General features: G+C 38.9%; 1 protein-coding gene across 1 annotated transcript in view; it reads right to left on the reverse strand.

The window, feature by feature from the left end:
* Window positions 1–4,773, reverse strand: part of LOC108271629 (contactin-4) — a 188,131-nt gene extending 183,358 nt beyond the window's left edge. Inside the window, exon 1 of the mRNA XM_053683821.1 lies at window positions 4,600–4,773. The gene's annotated coding sequence lies outside the window, so the exon portion shown is untranslated. The remainder of the gene's footprint in view (window positions 1–4,599) is intronic.
* Between the last annotated feature and the right edge of the window lie 1,320 nt (window positions 4,774–6,093).

Genomic DNA, 6,093 nt, shown 5'->3' on the forward strand with positions numbered 1-6,093 from the left:
GTGGGCGCTGCAGGATTTCAGTCCTTCACGGCGTAGTGTGTTACCAATTGTTTTCTTGGTGACTATGGTCCCAGCTGCCTTGAGATCATTGACAAGATCCTCCCGTGTAGTTCTGGGCTGATTCCTCACTGTTCTCATGATCATTGCAACTCCACGAGGGGAGATCTTGCATGGAGCCCCAGGCCGAGGGAGATTGACAGTTCTTTTGTGTTTCTTCCATTTGCGAATAATCGCACCAATTGTTGTCACCTTCTCACCAAGCTGCTTGGCAATGGTCTTGTAGCCCAATCCAGACTACAATCTTGTCCCTGACATCCTCGGAGAGCTCTTTGGTCTTGGCCATGGTGGAGAGTTTGGAATCTGATTGATTGATTGCTTCTGTGGACAGGTGTCTTTTATACAGGTAACAAGCTGAGATTAGGAGCACTCCCTTTAAGAGTATGCTCCTAATCCCAGCTTGTTACCTGTATAAAAGACACCTGGGAGCCAGAAATCTTTCTGATTGAGAGGGGGTCAAATACTTATTTCCCTCATTAAAATGCAAATCAATTTATAACATTTTTGACATGCGTTTTTCTGGATTTTTTTCTTGTTATTCTGTCTCTCACTGTTCAAATAAATCTACCATTAAAATTATAGACTGATCATTTCGTTGTCAGTGGGCAAACGTACAAAATCAGCAGGGGATCAAATACTTTTTTCCCTCACTGTACTTCCGGTTAGTTTTAAAAAAAAAAAAAATGCTAGTTTTCTATTTGAGACAATACTACCCTTTCTAAAATTCATACACTAGACGGCAGACTGCATAGTTCATAGTGTAAGTGTATCGTACGTCATTTGGGACACAACTTTCGTATATACTCTCTGATGCGGAACAGAAGTAAAACAATGAGTAATCATACCCTGTGCCATGCACAGACCAACTAATCGATAATGAGATTCGTTGACAATGATTTTTATAATCAGTTATTAGTGATTTTATTGATTAGTTGTTACAGTTCTAGTCCACGAGGTCACAAAGAAGGTAGCTTCTAAGCAACTAAAGGTCTCTCTCACATTGGCTAATGTTAATGTTCATGAGTCTATCATAAAAAGAACACTGAACAACATTGGAATGCATGGCAGGGTTACAAGGAGAAAACCACTGCTCTCCAAAAAGAACATTGCTGCTCATCTGCAGTTTGCTAAAGATCATGTGGACAAGCCAAAAGGCTACTGTAACAATATTGTCTGAGTTGATGAGACCAAAATACATTTTTTGGTTTAAATCAGATGGGCTACATTTGGAGAAAACAGTGCATTCCAAAATAAGAACCTTATCCCATATGTGAAACATGGTGGTGGTAGTACCATGGTTTGGGTCTGTTTTGCTGCATCTGGGACAGGATGACTTGCCATCAATGATGGAACAATAAATTCTGAATTATACCAGTGAATTCTAAAGGAAAATGTCAGGACATCTGACCATGATCTGAATCTCCAGAGAAAGTTGGTCATGCAGCAAGACAACGACCCTAAACAAACAAGTCATTCTACCAAAGAACGGTTAAAGAAGAATAAAGTTAATGTTTTGGAATGGTCAAGTCAAAGTCCTGACCTTAATCCAACAGAAATGTTGTGCAAACACCTGAAGAAAGCAGTTCATGTGAGGTAACCCACCAACATCCCAGAGTGGAAGCTGTTCTATATTGAGGAATGGGTTAAAATTCCTCCAAGCCAATGTGCAGGACTGATCAACAGTTACCAGAAATGTTCAGTTACAGTTATTGCTGCACAAGGGGGGGGGGGTCAAACCAGATACTGAAAGCAAAGATTCACATACTTTTGCCACTCCAATATTACTAATAATATTGGATCATTTTCCTCAATAAATAAATGACCAAGTATAATTTTTTTCTCATTTGTTTAATTGGGTTTGCTTTGATCTACTTTTAAGTCTTGTGTGAATATCTGATGATGTTTTAGGTTATATATTTATGCAGAAATATAGAAAATTCTAAAGGGTTCACAAAATTTCAAGCACCACTGTATATGTAAGGCATAAGAAAAGGTGTAGTGCATAGTATAAAATAAATCAGCACCTTAATACCAACATCTTACTTTGTAATACTGAGATAAATCCTAGGGAATAGTGAAAGGCAAAGTAAAGGGACATCTGTTTGCAGAGATAATTTAATAATTGAAAGAACATACCAAGCCAGCTCTGATCGTGGATGCATTCTTCATCCCCATAGACCGGGGGGGGGTCGTAGTTTGAATGACACCTCCCCTCCCCTTCCCCTCGGGACAAAGGTCCAGAATTTAAGTCTTTTTTTGCATTCATTAATATCATCCTTTACAGGAAGATTACATGCACAGAAACTGACATTATGCGCTAAATCTGTGAGGCCAACGACATCCAGCTGGATAGTGGGTATGGGGCGAAAAGAGCAGTAGAGACGGAAGAGAAAGCAGGCAGCAACGTCATGTCACAGAATATTAAACATATGTACTAAAAGACTGCCAAACAGAGTAAAGTTTTTATATTTACTACCTATACTAACAGTTGAGATAGCTAACACTAGCTAAATGCTAGCTAACAGCAGTCAACCACACAGGAGCAGAAGGTAGCTAATGTTTTCACTCATGTGTGTCTGTGTCTGTCAGGATTAGGCAAAAACAACAAGACCGATTTTAACAAAACTCAGTGGAGGGGTGTAGCATGGGTCAAGAAAGAACATATAAAAATATGTTAGCTTAATGGGTCTGACATGTGAATTTGTCAAATAATATACAGTGCCAAATAATATACAAGCTTATTTCAGATAATGAAACAGTTGAATGCACTCCACACTACATCACTGACCAATTCCTATACTTTATATTCACAGATGATTCACAACAGCTCAGGGAAGGTCAAGCGGATATGCAACAGCTCAGGGAAGGTCAAGCGGATATGCAACAGCTCATGGAAGGTCAAGCGGATATGCAACAGCTCAGGGAAGGTCAGGAGGACCCACACCTCGTCATGGAAGGTCAGGAGAAGGAGATGTTTAATGATCTAGGATTTTTCATTCAGGCAACAAAATCAGTTGAAGAAATCTTAGAGTGTGTTCGTAATGGCCAGATGACCAGAAATACCATTTACTCAGGAACTTGAACTTGTTTAATAATATTCCAGAAAAGTTCCTTCAATGTATTCTGTTGCTAGTGTGGTCTTTAAACTTGTGAACTCTGTGTGTGTGTGTGTGTGTGTGTGTGTGTGTGTGTGTGTGTGTGTGTGTGTGTGTGTGTGTGTGTGTGTGTGTGGACAGAAAAAGGTGGTACATGATCTTGGTAAGCAATTGTACATTGTACAATTTTGTAGAACATTGTAGAAAATATTTTTGGTGCATCAAAAAAAGTGTGCTCATTAAGATACCAGCAGACAAGCTAATCCAGCACAATTTAGTGCATAAAGTCTCCAAAATGAAGCACTTGAACCTCATAATTAAATACAAAATGTGGGGGAAAACTGCAGATAGGTACACTTTTTGAAAAAAGAACCCCCACCTTCCACTTAGCTGGCTACAGGCCTGTTCTTTATATTATACTTGCGGGGCCTAATCCTTAACACAAGGTTCACAAAAGCCACTAGTGTAAAGCCTGGGATGCATCAGAGTAAGATGAAGATAATTTTAATAACAAAACTGTTGGGACATCACAGTATTCAATATGTTTACAGTAACAGAACAATTGCACACAATAAGGTTTTTGTCAACAAGCTATTTTGTGAGTGTTACTCTCCATGTAAACCTTTAAAAAAAAAATTTTAAAAACTTACAATGAACTGTCTTTAATACCTTTCATGAGCATTTTTTTTGCAATAACAATGTACCTGTATTATACTTCATGAACATTTGAATAGACACATGGTCAGGCATAGGCGCTCTTGTGCTCTCTGTCTCTCTCAAATTTCAAGTTAAACCATAGGGGGGAAACCCCCTCAAAATTCAGAAAAGTTAATCAAACGTAGGCATTGTCTACTTGACGGAAGAGTAAATGCGTTTTAGTAGATCCAATGCCAAACTCCAATGGCCATTTTATTTTGAGGTGTTGCTCCTCAACTTTGAAATGAAGATATGGAATGAGCCTTGGAGGTGGAGAAGAACATGAACCACACAATACAACATGAACCACCGTGAATACACACAAGCCAATTCACAGCCATACGTGAACGAACACACACACACACACACACACACACACACACACACACGGATTAATTAACCTATGTAGTGTTTAATTAATTTTAGAGTTCATTTAAACGTATTTAAATCCACTGGAGCCCAAATGAACACTGCGAGTTAATGCAACATCGTGGATTTAGTGCTGAGCGAGCGAGCAAGCAAGCAAACACACACAGCCCAGCATTCTGTACATAGACAAATAAATATGTACAGCGTTGATTAACTCCGAGTCAACTTAACTCGTACTGATCACTGCAATCCATTTACTTCTCTCGCGCGGAGCCTCGTGATGCAACAGCATGAGAGTGCACACGATACACTCTTTAAATTCAGACGCATTAATCGCCTGTTTTGACTCTCTCTGTACAGGAAGATAAGTAGCTTCTCTCACCTTTTAAACGTTCCTGAGTTCGGACTGCACCAAGCTGTTTGGATGCGTCTGATCGGAGAAATCTGATGTCCGAATAGTCGCAGTGATCTTTCTGAAAGAGTGTACACTAGACTGAACAACCTGCAAACCGAAACTCCTCCTCTCTCCTGCCCTCACAAACACACATCACCCTGTTTTCACACACAATTCCTAAGATCATGAATGAGATAGATTTATCGGATTTAGTACGAATTCAGTCATAAGAGAAGTTATGGTAAGTCACCAGCACTAACTTTTTACGTAGAAGTGGGCCATGAAAAATTCTTATGCAACTGTATCCAAGAACTGCTGAAAAAACAAATCACAGAAATTCTTATGGTTTCCCCTACAAGTACCATTACAAACCATCAGCTGTTAACCATTAAAACCAATACAATTCCCAGTTAAACCACTACAAAATTCTGTGAGGATTCTATTGTTGTTTTTCAACATTTTATAATTCTAACATAAAGACTTTGAAGAATAATTAATATTTATAAAGCTAAAAAAAAAAACTGAAGTAATCATACTTTGATATATGCAAATTGAAAACATATTATCTGTAGTGTTTAGAGTGGATCTATTTCTTTAAGTGGAATCGCTCCCCTGAGCATTGATTTCTGTTTGGTAATTAGCCATGCTCATTGGTATCTTTTTACTCTCTTGCTCTGGTTAATACTCGAGCTGACCTTACTTCAGAGTGTCTGCTTTCTTTTTTTCAAGTTGTAGTCCAGTGCAAAAGATACAACAAATTGGAGGCGAGTAAATTACGAACCTGAATATCGTCAAATGCACATTTATGAGATGCCAGATGGTCTGTGGAGGAAAATAGGAGAGGAATAGTGAACCACGACGGCAGGCAGTCACTGCTAGTGTAATAGATATAGGAAAATAAATGTATTGTTTTTTATTTGTTTTGTTTTTTTCATGACGTGTTGCGCTGTAAGATGTATTAATTTCGGCAAAATCCTTTGCGGTTATTTAATAGTTTGCTGTTCTTGGTGTTCGGAGTACTTTATTTGTGTTAATTGGTAGCAGACGTACGCGTCGTTTCCGGTTTCTCGTCAGTCGGTGTTGAGTTTGACTGAGAGAGGTATGTACTTAAGATAAAGTTCGAATTTTAAGCTTTAAAAGTCGTTTCTGTTGTGTATTTTACTTGTAAAATGAGTTTGTATGGAGCCCCCCTAGTGCCAGGAAAAAAAAAAAAAAAAACAGCCGTGTGTAAACCGTGCCCTCGGTTTTGCGATCCGTACCCTCAGTTTTGTATATTAGTCTCATGTTGATAGTGAGTCGGTGTTGAGTTTGACAGAGAGAGGTGTTTTTTGAAGATAAACCCTGTATGACGACATTTTGCTCTTTTTGAACTCTAAATAGATGTTGAGTTTGTCTGCGGGACGAATAAACCTGAGTTCAACAAGATACGCCAGTGTCAAGTGTCTATTGTGCACCTGAACACAACGCAGTGTAGCCGGGCTA

This window comes from Ictalurus punctatus, chromosome 11, assembly GCF_001660625.3.
Source record: "Ictalurus punctatus breed USDA103 chromosome 11, Coco_2.0, whole genome shotgun sequence".
NCBI lineage: Eukaryota > Metazoa > Chordata > Actinopteri > Siluriformes > Ictaluridae > Ictalurus > Ictalurus punctatus.